Below are 14,565 nucleotides of genomic sequence, written 5' to 3' on the forward strand. Positions count from 1 at the left end.
AGTACATTTCACATCCCCTATCTTCTCCAGGATTAAAACATGTGTTTCTCACATAAAGGAAGATGGACAGTCTCCCTTAGCTTTTAAAAAAGAGCCAGTGTCTAAGTATAAAACACCTTAATGTTGTTCCTTTGTCCTTGTTTCAAAGAAAGTCAAGGCTTCCCAGGTATTCTTGAGACCACTGAACTTCAGAGGTGAGAAAAGGATGTGCCCTAGACCAGCAAACTCTCAGAAGCTGCATAAGCAATGAACAGAAAAAGAAGAGGAAGATGTCAATGTAGTCTCCATAGCCGGAGAGGCTCCTGACTCTTATGACTGTTGGCATAACACTACATCAGATACAAGCATTGTACTGGCCCTCCAAATCTGTTGCTTCTCTAGGAAGGCAAAATAAAACTCAAAATATCTAAAGTATATGTGCTACTAATTAATCCTTATAACACCCAGTATCTCACACAGATGACATTCTGTCTGATTTTCCTCCAACTGTCTGGGGATAAGCACTATATTTCTTACAATACCTGTTATAGCATTTCCCAGGTGCTATAGGTCAGGTCAAATGCCACCTCAGTGGTAATAATCCTGCTATGCTACTCAGTTCTATCTGGGATGCAGAAGACAGGACCCAGATGAGATGCAGGTGAAGATTCCAGTTCTGCCCTGTAACCAGAGCATTGTGAACTTGTCATTTAAGGATGCACTAATGGTGATAGACTCGCCTGTCCCAATCAGCTTGACCCCAGGAGAAAAGACACTACAAGCTGAGGTTAGCCAGGTATAAGGAAAACATTCAAAATGCTACTCTCTTTGCCTGTAATTTTCCAGTTCTCCTTCCACTATTAGTGCCTGTAATGGATGGTAGTATTGTATTTGTGTGAGATTTCTGGGTTCCCCTCTTTGTCATTGACTTGCATCTGGGGTCTGGGGATCTTCTATGATGTATGAAGGGCAGAACTACACCACAGGTGCCCCAACTTAAAAAAAGAAATGAAAAGACAACAACAAGCAAAAAAGATGGAAACAATGATTAAAAAAATAAGCAGACCCCAACCACAGTAAACTTGTCTTAGCTAAGTATTATTTAACAAACAATACTATTCTTTATGTATGTAAATGTGTTTCAGTTCCAACAGGTATACATATGACAAGCACAGTAATTTCCCATCAAATTCAAACCAGCTTCTAAATAGAAGGACACTCAAGACCACACAATGTGAACTTTGAAGAAGCACAAGGGAGAAGTAACTCATGAGCAAATATCAAGACAAAGCTGAAGTAAATAATTTTACAGAGATTTTTAACTTCTTTTCTGTCTGACAGTGCTGATGTGTTCACTATAAATAAATAACTTTATTTGATTATCCCAGAGCCTCTATGAAGGCATACTCCATTCACAAAGCTTAGGAAATTTGAAATAGAGACAAAGAAGAATTTATGCAACCTTTGCAGAGGCACTCAGCAGAGTTGGAACTGCTTACTTTGTCCAGTCAAATATCAATATCTGAAACAGAAGGGGCAGGCAAAATCCCCTCCCATCCTTACTACATTATGTACCTCAAGAGAGGAGAGGGAGGGGGAGGGGGAAGAAGAAGAGGAGGAGGAGGAGGGAGAGGATGAGGGAGAGAAGGAGGAGGAGGAGAAGGAGGAGGAGAAGGAGGAGGAAGAGAAGGAGGAGGAAGAGAAAGAGAAGGAGGAGGAAGAGGAAGAGGAGGAGGAGGAAGAGGAAGAGGAGGAGGAGGAGGAAGAGAAGGAGGAGGAGGTGGAGGAGGAGACATTCTGCAAGGAATTTAGGGGAAAAAAGGCTTGTATGCATGTCAACAATGGAGAGGGTGTGCTGGAGATGAAATGACCAATGAACTGTAAGTTATGAAGACTGACAGGCTTTTAGCCTTGACTCTGTAACTAGTAATTTTGCTTAAAAACAAGTAAGTCACATCATCTTCTCATGCCTCAGTGATGAAAGAGAGGCCTGTGGGATTTGTGTGTGTGTTTATGTGTGTGTGTGTGTGTGTGTGTGTGTGTGTGTGTGTGTGTGTGTGTGTGTGTGAGAGAGAGAGAGAGAGAGAGAGAGAGAGAGAGAGAGAGAGAGAGAGAGAGAGAGGTGTGTTCATGAGTAAGAATTGAAAGGGAGTTAGAGGGGTTGGGGATTTAGCTCAGTGGTAGAGCGCTTGCCTAACAAGTGCAAGGCCCTGGGTTCGGTCCCCAGCTCCGAAAAAAAAAAAAAAAGAAAAAAAAAAGAAAGGGAGTTAGAAACACTGAATATCACCTTGAGTTCTAGGACCAGCACATTCTATAAGTCACATGAAGTCTTCAGATTTTCTGCTTCTGAGATGAGTATCATTGCTTGGTCTACCTAATTGCTGGGTTGCTAAGAGGAAAATGGGATAAAGATATGCTCAGCCTCAGGGGAAGGGCAATTCCTTTCACTAGCTTGGGCACTGACCATCCTCTAATTCCATGTCCAGACTGTTCAGTATTGGAAGAAGGTAAAACTTTAAGGATAAAAGAGGGAGGAAGGTGGGCTTTTGAAGAAGATACTCAGATCGTAGTTACCTCTTTCTCCTCAATTCCTAACCAACATGAGGTACACATTCCTCTCTACCCCAGGCTCTAGTCATGATCCACTATCTTGCCAGGGGCTCAAACTGATCAGGAACAACTCGCTGTGGAAATAGACCCCCTGAAACCATGACCCAATAGGAATACTTGGTATCTGCTTGATGCTGCTGTTTGGGTTGTACAGAACCCTTGGGAAGTGGACCCTTGCCGAAGGAACTGTTAGTAAGAGCGATCTTTGATGGTGTAGAGCTTTGCTCCACTTCCAGTTAGTTCATCTCTACTTTCTGTGTGTGGATAAAATAATGGGAAATGAGTTTCTTACTCTGGTCCTTCTTGTCATGCCTTCTGTGACATTTTTGATCCTCAATCTGGAACTGCAATCCAAAATAAATGACTTCTTTTATAAACTCCCTTGGTCATGGTGTTTTATCACAGTCACAAAAAATAACTGCTAAACTCTCTTAAGGCCGATTATCTTAGGTATGCCTTCCTAGTAATGCACAGTTGACAGGAGTACAGATATACAGGTATGGAAATGATTATGTCAAAGCTATAAAGAACTGAATTAATATCCCAGTTTCTGCAATAATGCATAAAGGTATAAATGTGAGAACAAAGCTTTGCTGATAGAAGAAAAAGTGAGGGCTTGAGATTTAACTCCAAGACAGTGTGTTTGTCTAGCATGTTCAAGGCCTTGGATTTGATCTCCAGAGCCAAAGATAAAAAAATGAAGAGGCAGGATAAGTCTTAAAATAAAGGCAGGAGTATACATGAAAGGAAAAGGAAAAGGTGAATATCAAGAGCCTTTTGTGAAGAAGTAGAGAAACACTGATGGTCTCTATATGCTTAAGTGGAGGCCAGGTCCACAGGGAGACTATAAGCTCATGTTCTGTGAGATTTATAGCCCTGGGCCATACTGAAAAAAGCAGATCTGAAAGAACAGCAAATATTTTAAGAGTAGTCTGTACACCAATTTCCAAGAACATGGCACACTATCTCTATGTATCTCATTAGTAGTGTGACATCCAATGAAGGAAAATATGAGGAAAGGGATTTGAAATAAGAGGCTAGCCCAGAAGTCACTCTGCAATAGAAAGATGTTATGTGCCTATATGAAGATATAATTGTCTTTTTGTTCTTGAACCCCAAATCTGTAGTTGTCACCTCCATGTTTATACACAATCTTCCTCTAATCTCTTGTGCTGTGGCTTGAAAGGACCATGGGTTGAAAACTTTAATCTACAGTGCAGTCATGTTAAGAAAATCTTTATTTGAAAGTTAAGAAGAGGAGAAAAGTAAATTGTGGTGATAGGAATTAGAAAGTGGTTACTGTGAATCAAATCCTAAAGATGGGAGATGGCATGGAAGCTTCTGGAAGACCTGTTGATTCCTCCTCCTCCTCCTTTTCCTCCTCCTCCTCCTCCTCCTCCTCCTCCTCCCTCTCTCTCTCTCTCTCTCTCTCTCTCTCTCTCTCTCTCTCTCTCTCTCGATCCAAGTACTGTTTACATAAGTGTTTTCAATCTGTGGAAGTTCATAAAATTGTATATTTTTTATGCTTTTCTATTCATATTGTATTTCAAAAAGCTATCTCATACTCAAAAAGGATAAGAAACTCTTTAAAATGGCATCAGGTCACCAAATAGATTACATCTTTATCATGGATATAGCCTCACTCTCTCTTGGCTAAGTTGTTATAAAAGTGTCCTCAAGGGCTGGCAAGATTGTTCCACAGTTAGGAGTGCATACTGTTTCTATAGAGGACCCAAATTCAGTTACCAGCTCTGATATTAGGAAGCTAACAACAGCTTATAACTCTAGTTCCAGGATCCAGTAATCTCTCCTGGCCTCTGTGGACAACACTTCCATTGAGGTGCACATACTCATCTATTAACACACACAGATGTACATACATGTTACTGAAAAGTAGACTCAAACCCTATTTGCTGCACCATTTAAGTAGATTCCATTTCCTTCCACTTCTGCTACATAAGAAAAGAGGCTGCCTTGGGTGTTCTTTTTGTTCTATAGCTGAGGAAAAATGCAATTTTTGAAATGAATATTTTGTCTCATAGATAGAAAGTTTAGGGTGTCACAATGACAGCTCTAGCATGGTGACTGGTCACACTGAGTCTGCATTCAGTCGACAGAAAGAGATGTGTGCTGATGCAAGCCTGGTTTCTCCTTCCCTGCTTTAACCGTGAAGGCAGACCAGTGGCGTGCCTCCCAGAGGACTCCAAATGCAGTCACATTACTGTGAATAGAAGTCATCACCTAAGTTCCCACCAGATGTTAGGTTGTTGATGTGGCTTTCTTAGCCTCCAGACTGTGAGTAAGTTCTCTTGTTATACATCAGTTTGTAATATTAAATGACAATACTACAGTACTGATGGGACCCATATTGGTTCAGATTCTGTCTGCAATAGAGCACAGCCCTACTTCTCAGTCCTTCAAGTCTGAAAGCCTCTTCATTTCCCGATCCCAGTTTTTTAAGTATAAAATAAGACCACTTGTTGGTCATCTGCTTGCTCCCTAGAAACATGAAACTCTCAATATATTCTTTATTCTTAAACTTGGCTGCCTTTTCTGAGCCCTGGGGAGGTCTTTCTCACAGTTTTCTAATCCATTTACCTCTGCTACCTAAGGCTTGTCCTATAAAAATTGTACCTTGCCTGAAACTATTTTTTGCTCGTAGGCTTTTGTTCAGTTTGAAGGTATGTTAGCATTTTCTAGGGTTCCCCACTAACTGTTGAAAAAAATTCCATCCTAGACAATGCATGGGAGATGCATGCTAGCTGAAATTTTTTCACAGCTGATCTGGGTCATTATTTCATAGTTCTGTATGGTGTCACGGCATCCTCCAAGTGCATCCATTATCAGACCTGTTCACTTGCTCACTTGTTCCTACCTAGAACTGTACTATTCATGTATTCCTTCTCACCTCTCAGTGACTACTATGACCCTAGTTCAGATTGTAACGTACACTCATCACATCTGTTGGTACACTTCTTTCATTCAACACAGTGCATCTGAGTTTAGCAGTTGGATGCTGCGTTTATCTTTAAGTACTTTTAAAACCAAGTCCATATTCTAGAAAATAACATGTTTGTAGGCTTTCTTTTTTTTTAATTTTTTTTGTGCGTTTTTTTTTTTATTAACTTGAGTATTTCTTATATACATTTCGAGTGTTATTCCCTTTCCCGGTATCCGGGCAAACATCCCCCTCCCCCCTCCCCTTCCTTATGGGTGTTCCCCTCCCAACCCTCCCCCCATTGCCGCCCTCCCCCCACCAGTCTAGTTCACTGGGGGTTCAGTCTTAGCAGGACCCAGGGCTTCCCCTTCCACTGGTGCTCTTACTAGGATATTCATTGCTACCTATGAGGTCAGAGTCCAGGGTCAGTCCATGTATAGTCTTTAGGTAGTGACTTAGTCCCTGGAAGCTCTGGTTGCTTAGCATTGTTGTACATATGGGGTCTCGAGCCCCTTCAAGATCTTCCAGTTCTTTCTCTGATTCCTTCAACGGGGGTCCTATTCTCAGTTCAGTGGTTTGCTGCTGGCATTCGCCTCTGTATTTGCTGTATTCTGGCTGTGTCTCTCAGGAGCGATCTACATCCGGCTCCTGTCGGTCTGCACTTCTTTGCTTCATCCATCTTGTCTAATTGGGTGGCTGTATATGTATGGGCCACATATGGGGCAGGCTCTGAATGGGTGTTCCTTCAGTCTCTGTTTTAATCTTTGCCTCTCTTTTCCCTGCCAAGGGTATTCTTGTTCCCCTTTTAAAGAAGGAGTGAAGCATTCACATTTTGATCATCCGTCTTGAGTTTCATTTGTTCTAGGTATCTAGGGTAATTCAAGCATTTGGGCTAATAGCCACTTATCAATGAGTGCATACCATGTATGTCTTTCTGTGATTGGGTTAGCTCAAACGGCCCCGAAGCATTTAAGCCTGTAAGTTGCTGCGCATAACTCTTTTTGTATTACACCCCACTGCACATTTTATTCCTTCTCAATGATTTTTCATTCGGTATGCTCCTGTACCATCCACTCTATGCTATGCCCTGCCTTTCCCTTCATGCTCCTATAATATTTTATTAACATTAATGAGTTGTGCTTCTTATAAACTGTAAGATCTGTTTTCAGTACCTTCCATTCACTTATCTATAATGTTCGCACATATTCTATGCATGTCTAAATTAATGGGCAATGTGTGACCTAAGTGCAGATTATTAAACAGGAATAATTTGTCCCCCAAGAGCTTATAATGATGTAAATTCAGGCCTTCTGTGTCTCACTTTTCAGCTCCTGCTCAACCTGAGAAAACTAGACAGGTATTTCATTACGACCTAAAGGTCTCGGGTTCATGGACAATAGTCTTATGTAAACAAATTCAAGTGTCTTTCCTTATGCTCTTCCTCATTCATCAAGCAAAGAATCCCTAAGCTGTTACAGATGCTCTATGTGCCCACCTCCCAGGCTTAGGGTTGCTAATGTTGGCAGCTCTTGGTTGCCTTTCTTTCTCTTGGTGAGCGATGTGTCTGTGATAGATCATAACCCTGAAGCAGCAGAATGGCAGTGTTGGACCTGCACCTGCTTTCTTCAAGACATACCCACAGAGCTGTTTGCAGAGAAAGGCACCTGCTCTTGGACAGGTGCCCAGGGCCAGGGAATACTAGTCAGCATCAAGACAAAGCTCTCCCAGGAAACAGTTTTGTGTCCATGTTTCTGCCCATAAGTTAAGTTGCAAATATAGCAGAAACACGACTAACTAAATATAGGGCTAACTCGGCATGCACTTAGGGATGGTTATGGGATGAAAGGGAAAAAAAAGATTAAAGAAAATAAGAAGAGGAAGCAATGTAGAGAATGACTGCTTAACGGTACAGACACCAGAAAACATGGCTGACAGTTGGTTTCGCAGTCACTTGACAAATGTTTACCATCTCTTTGGAATTAACTTCTCATTTATTAGAAAAAGATGATTACTATGGACAATCACCTGGATTGTTCTCAGCTTTTCTATCTTATGATTTGGGGGAGGAAGCAATCAAAGACAAACAGCACAGGGAGCGAGGAGAGGCATGACAGGTAGAGAGAGACCTAGCATTTCTCCACTCCTTCGGCTCCACTTATTTTTCAATTAAAATATGGCATTTACGCATTTACCGAGGTATAGCTGGGTATTTTGATAATGTAAGCAGTTTGTGATGAATACATCAGACTTATTTCCATAATCTTCCCTATTTGGGCTGGAAACATTCATAAGCCTCTTTTGGTAGCTATGTCAAAATGCACAGTGTTTATTTTTGTCAACCACAGTTAGCCTACTTTGCTTTTGAACATAGAAGGGGTTTTTTTTGTTTGTTTGTTTTGTTTTTTTTTTGTTTTTTTTTTGTTTTTTTTTTTTTTTTACCATCTGATTTTGATTTGGTTCCCATTAATCATCCTCTCTACCTCTCCTCACTCTTATCTTTCCTCATGTCTGGTAATTACGTTTTACTTCTAAAGTACCACCTACTCCAGCCGCCACAAATAAGTGAAGCCATGTGGCAATTTTCTGTGTGCTCTTTAGTCCTTTTTCATTCTCTATGGAGGAAGCCAGCAAGAACAATTGTCTAGGGTAGGGATGAAGCAGTTCGATGGGAAACCAATTGTGTTTCCTTGATGGGGCCCTGGATTTGATGTCCAACCACCAAAGCAACAACCAAACAACAATTAAATTACAGAAAACGGTCTACTCCTTTCATTTTTTGCTCATTTAGTCCTTGTTTTACTGATTGCAATTCAGGTATGGCTGCCACTGAGGCCCATTAGGCATTGTAAGGGAACCAACAGTATTGGGATGATTTCCTTGTCTTCAATGACAGAGAAAAAAGGTTTTAAGTGATGCTCATGAATTGGCTGTAGCTAGAAGATAAGGCAATAGAAAATGAGAAGGGTAAATTAGGGCACACTTTTTTTTCCCTCCATCTTTATTAAATTGGGCATTTCTTATTTACATTTCAATTGTTATTCCCTTTCCTGGTTTCCAGGTCAACATTCACCTAACCCCTCCCCCTCGACTTCTATATGGGTGTTCCCCTCCCCATCCTACCCCCATTACCGCCCTCCCCCCAACAATCCCATTCACTGGGGATTTTGGGGATCCGGTCTTGGAAGGACCAAGGGGCTTCCCCTTCCACAGTGCCCTTACTAGGCTACTCATTGCTACCTATGAGGTTGGAGTCCAGGGTCAGTCCATGTATAGTCTTTGGGTAGTAGCTTAGTCCCTGGAAGCTCTGGTTAGTTGGTATTGTTGTTCATAAGGGGTCTCGAGCCCCTTCAAGCTCTTTCAGTCCTTTCTCTGAATCCTTCAACGGGTGTCCCGTTCTCAGTTCCGTGGTTTGCTGCTGGCATTTGCCTATGTATTTGCAGTATTCTGGCTGCGTCTCTCAGGAGAGATCTACATCCGCACTCTTTTTAATACAAACTCAGTTATTCTCACATCTTTTGGACCCTATATTATTAACTTGCTCTCACCTGACGGGAGCTTAGCAAGTGGTAAACAGCAAGCCAAAACTCTTTACCTTCCTAGAGAGAAAATGTAGTAGTCAGCCAGGCCTGGTTGGCCTGTATGTTCTTGAATGGGTTGATTTGCATTAAAAGTACTCAACTTGAGATTAGTGACCTCACAGAATGCCCTGTCTCAATGATTCTCTGATCTCTCTTCCTGGATCAAAGGTGCTTAATCCATAGACAGGGTGTTTGAAAGAGGAAATCGGGACCCCAGCTCATTATCATAGCTTTCTTTCTTTCTAATCTCCTTTAATTCAGCATCTGCATGTGCTTAGGAAAAATATGTGCTCTCTGAGCAAGTCTCTCAGGCTGCTCCAACACTAAAGTAGAAATGAGAATTGTTTTATTTTATTTGAGTTATGACTGCATATAACTTAGATTTAATAGGTAGAAAATGAGGCTAATGCATGAGGATTTATGAAGTTGACGATCACTGTGATCGCCATGGTACCTGCCTCTCTTTCCTCGCCCCGTTTTCTATTTCTTTTCCTTTGCTTCATAGAAGAGAGAGTGGAACACAGGTATTCTCACCACATTAACACCCACCTGCAGGGAGGGACATACAGAGGGTCAAGATGAAGGGAATTAGGAGGAGAACAGACACTAGAGACAAAAGAGATTTGGGCCAGCTCACAAATGATTTCAAGCTCCCTGGTCACATTAGCTAAAGGTAGCTATAGCTTCCCCCCTTCAGTGCACCTTTCTTATGTTTTATTTGACTTCCCTTCCACTGCTGTACAAAGAGAAGAAAATTGCACAGTAAAACCCAACGAATTCACTAGCCAAATGTTCTGCTTGATGGCGTTAGGCACCCATGGGTGCATTATTTGCCATTTTAATTTACCCATTTGTGTAAGGCCATGATACAGGAGACAGGGAAATTCTTATCAAGTGGTTCAAGTGTAGGAAACAGGGACATAAATGCACGGCAGCAGATAATGAAGGTGATGAAGATGGAGATGACAAGGGAGAGAGTAGAATTCGTCAAGTATTTACTCCGTGCCACGTTCATGACGAAACTCTACCTTTACCATCCCTTGACGTATCTTCATAGTATAGAGGAATTCCTACCCTAAATCATAGAAAATACTGGAAACACACTTCTGTTTTCATCTAATCACTGCTGGTACCAATTTTGTCTGTTACTTTTACTATTACTGTGACCAAAAAAAAAAAGGTTGTTAAAATAATTTAAGGAAACAATGCTTTTCCCCCTGGGGTTTTAATACATATGGGATACAGTCCACCATAGAGAAGATGGCCACATGCCAAGAGTGTGAAGCACTTCTTCAGCCTGAATAAGGAGGGAGTCAGAGAGAGAAGGTAAGGTTAACACAGTTTACATCCTCCTTTTCATTCAGTCCCAATCTCAGCCTACATGCTGGGGCTGCCCACTCTCAGGGTAAGGTTTTACTTCTCCTGTGAACCTCTCTAGAAACACCCGCCCCACAAATTTCATCATTTAATAAATGGCTAAAAGTTACAGTTCTAGAATTTGATAATCAGAGATTAACTTCCTACTTTGATTCTCACTGTTTATGTATTCTCTCTCTCTCTCTCTCTCTCTCTCTCTCTCTCTCTCTCTAACACACACACACAATCTGCAATCTCTCTACTATTATTAAAATAAATTATATTGTCTATAATTAATTTATTGCAGTGCAAGAAGTGAGCATGTCCATTATCTTCTTTTCCCAATAACAAGCACTGTTAAAACTCACCCATGTATAGCACAAATTTTGAATAAAATACACTGTCATCCTTACCTTCATAGCATTAAGTCAGTGTTTTAGCGCATCATGCTGATTGTCCTATGTACCTTGACCCCTATCTCCCCATCCTCTAAGCCAAAACACTAGTGCTTCCCTTGGGTGGTTTGTACAATTAGCATTCATCATCTAATAGATCTTGACACAGAATTTCCAGGTTTGGCACTCAAGTAATTTGTCCATAACCCGGTGTCTGTCTATTGGTGCCTAACATTATTCTTCAATGTCATAAGCCATGATTCATTCAGGAAAGGACTCACTAGGACTAGGGAAAGTTCTATTCAAAATGAACTTGGAATGAGTTGTCAGTTCCAGAAGGAAAGAAATGCTCACAAATGAGCACACTGATGGGACATGTAAGAGGGACACAGGAGATAAGTGAGAGAGTACCCATGGCCATGACTGCACACCTTGAGCATCCAAATAAATTAGTATTTAATGACCACTTTCACAAGACCAACATCCGTGAATGCAGACTTGTCTACATACATTAAGTTAATGAGATAAATAAACTTAATGTTCAGAAAAATTACTAATCACTTATGCAAATTATCTCATTTCAAGGAAATAGATAACTTGCCACTCCTTAAGTATGGGATATGTACAGTGACTTTGTCACCTAATCTACACTGTGGGTGGAAAAGCAGTGAGAAACACTTCTTCAATGCTCACTGTTAATATTGACTGAAATGAGTCATATTTGATGTATGCACCCATGATGATATTTTGTCACAATATTCTTTTGTCTCCATGGTGATCTTTCCCAAAAATTCATAACCTCACTCTATTAGAAAAATAATAACCCACTTCAACTGATGGACATTCCACAAAATATCTGGTCATTACTCAAAACTGCCAAAGTCATCAGGAGCAGGGGTTCTGAGAAATACTTGTCGTCTTGATTAGCCAAGGTGATATGGCCTGGAATGAGATTCTAGAACTAAAATAGCTACTGCTTGTCGCAGGGTATATGCCACTTTCTTCGCTGGTATAGCCGCAGAAAGTTACTCTTGCTTTATTAAATTAACTTTTGAAGCCATAAAAGGGCAAGCAATTCTAATTAAGCTCAATCTGTCACACATCAAAGAGAGATGAAAGTAGGAGGGGACTTCATTGAGAAAGTTTCAGGTGTGTTTGAGGGGGCAATGAGGCAAAGGAATAGGAGGTAAAAAAGACAGAAATCCATTATATAAATGTATGAAGGTGTCAGTTTATTACAAAATAGGGAAAGACAGGTGTTAGTTTTAAAATCTTTCATTAATAATAACATCAATACTATTTCAGTGTTTGCTCCAATATATTGCATTATTTAGAGGAATAGAGCGAAAACTCAGGGTGATCTTTGTCGTATTTATGTACCTTTGAATGTGTTCTAAAGTAATGACTTTAAAGCCTAAAAATACATTTTTTACAAGGCAGATGTGTTTTGTGATTTCATGATCAGGGATTGGTAATTGTTAATGATGGAGCTGTTCAGCAGGGTCTCAGCATATAAGCACAGCCATTCTGTCTTTCGACTGGACTTCACCATTCACTTCTACTTCCTTTCCATTTCTCAGATCCCCCAATAAATTGTGAGTGCAAGTCTTTAGTCAGGATAACTATAGTGACTCGTTGAGGTTTAAAAATGTTTCCAGGAAGCTGAAGTTGAAGAAATGTCTTTAAGTATTCTGTTTTTTGGACACAGGTTACTCTGATTGATTCTCAAGATATTATTTTATTTTCCTTAATAGGGAATGATGGAGCCCAACTACAAACCAAGTACAGTCTGCAGACTATTTGCAAGGTGGACAATTTCTGCTCAGAAATACAAAAACATGTCCTGAGCGAAGTGGTGGAGATAGAAGGGAAGTTAACCTGAGAACTGGTTGGGAATAAAAGTAAATCAGGTGAGCCAAACGATGGAAAGAGACTGACTGGTTTATTGTGAACAGCTCTCAGTTCAAGGACAGCAGTGGGCTGTGGTTCCCAGAAGAGCTGTGGAAATTTCCTATTCCCTCATTTCCCAGGTCTCTGTATCAGCAAAAGACAGAGTATAGTCTGTGACCGCCAGGCAATTAGAAAAACTGCCAAGTCAAGGGAACTTGGTGGAGTGAAATGATGTGGCAATTCCCTCCCTGCTAGCTGAAGGATGAGCCTGTGCTCGCAAAATGGGAGGGTGGAGTGAGCTGTACACATGATAGCTCTTTTTAACTCAAAGGTGTATTTACAAGCCTGAGACTAGCACCTTTCAACCCTGGGCCTCCTCCCACTCCTACTCCTGGAGCTACGAGTAGGAGAAGCCCATATATTATACCTCAGGCATGTGAGCTGACTGCAGAAAAGGCGGAGCTGATTTATTTCTCTGGTGTGGAGCACAGCTCTATAGGCATCGGTGGTTCGCTGCCAAAGCTGAGCTTACAGGTGCTAAGGCTGTGCTTAAAATACCCGCTCAGAGATAATTTTTTTCCACAAAGATAGATTTTACCAATGTATTCATGCCTTCAGCTTGGCTATGCCAACAGCGTCTTTTGATTTTCAACAAAGCCACATGTAATTCATTGCCTTAAAAATCAGCCACAATTTCTTTCTTATGCCCTCAGACTGTCTTGACGTTGTGGCTCCTTCTGACCCACCAGGTCTTTCATTTTGATTTTTGTGCAGTCGGTTCAATATCCCTAAAGAATGGTACATTCAATCTGATATCAGTATTCAAAATGTTCTGTCTGCTTGGACCATCAACTCTCTGCAGTATCTCCATCCACATACTACATGCTTCTTCAGTCTCTGACTGCTTTGACCCTCATAGATTCTCATTCTCATTTCATGCCATGATTTCTGGCAAGAGTCATTCACCCTGCCATTGCTTTATTTTTTTATTTTCAGTAGCGTGTGTGTGTGTGTGTGTGTGTGTGTGTGTAAGAGTACTTGGAAGTACTTGTCTCTCTGTGCCAGGCGTTGTTACAGACCAAACAGTGGCATAGTGCATTATTTCTCAGCTGTAATCCATACGTTTTTTGAGGTCAAGGCTCTCATTGGCCTCAAATGAGCTACGTAACCTAGGCTGGCTGCCCCATGGACCTGCTGATTTCTGCGTTCCTAACTCTGAGTTGTGACTGTGATCCACTATGTTGGTTTAAGTATGGTTTGATGACTGTTGTTATGGTGGTGTGCATGCACATAGGTTCTGTAGGTAGATGTATATTGTAGCATGACCCCTCTCCTGGTGCAATATGATATCATCCTAAAGCAGTAATTCACTAGCCAAATAATAATGACAAATTATTATGATGAAAGAAGAAGAAAGAAGTAGACAAAGAAAAGAAAGGAAGAAGAGGAGGAGGAGAAGGAGGAGGAGGAGGAGAAGAAAAGAAGAAAGAGGAAGAAGAAAGGAGGAGGAAGAAGAGGAGGAGGAGGAAGAGGAGGAGGAAGAGGAAGAGGAGGAAGACAAAAAAGAGCAGAAGGACTATAGAGTCGTAGAGGAAGGAGGGTCACAAGATTTTCACCTTGAGTTTTAGCCATTATTCTTCCCTGCCCCAAGTCTTATCTGCACATGACCTTGGCAGACACTAGTGTGTGTTGGAGTGGGAATGATAACTGAAAGAGAGCGCTCTATGATGTAGCTTCCACAATATTCATGACAAAATGAGACTTGTTGCAGCAGAACTTTTCTTCTGTCACCCACACTCTTATAAGTAACTTTTCACTA

At 41.1% G+C, this 14,565-nt stretch overlaps 1 protein-coding gene and 1 long non-coding RNA gene across 5 annotated transcripts in view; one reads left to right on the top strand and one right to left on the bottom strand.

Annotated features, from left to right (window-relative positions):
- Lsamp (limbic system-associated membrane protein) overlaps positions 1-14,565 on the bottom strand; it is a 2,169,735-nt gene that overhangs the window by 1,801,511 nt on the left and 353,659 nt on the right. The gene's annotated exons all lie outside the window — the stretch shown is intronic.
- The window catches only part of LOC134481073 (uncharacterized), a 33,101-nt gene that overhangs the window by 15,544 nt on the left and 2,992 nt on the right, over positions 1-14,565 (top strand). Inside the window, exons 3-4 of one of the 3 annotated variants that reach the window (XR_010056286.1) lie at positions 1,125-1,275; positions 12,611-12,766. This is a non-coding gene — a long non-coding RNA (uncharacterized LOC134481073). Of the gene's footprint in view, positions 1-148; positions 415-1,124; positions 1,276-12,610; positions 13,121-14,565 lie in introns of those variants that run through there. The other 2 variants (XR_010056284.1, XR_010056285.1) reach the window with 2 other exon arrangements.

This window comes from Rattus norvegicus, chromosome 11, assembly GCF_036323735.1.
Source record: "Rattus norvegicus strain BN/NHsdMcwi chromosome 11, GRCr8, whole genome shotgun sequence".
NCBI classification, from domain to species: domain Eukaryota; kingdom Metazoa; phylum Chordata; class Mammalia; order Rodentia; family Muridae; genus Rattus; species Rattus norvegicus.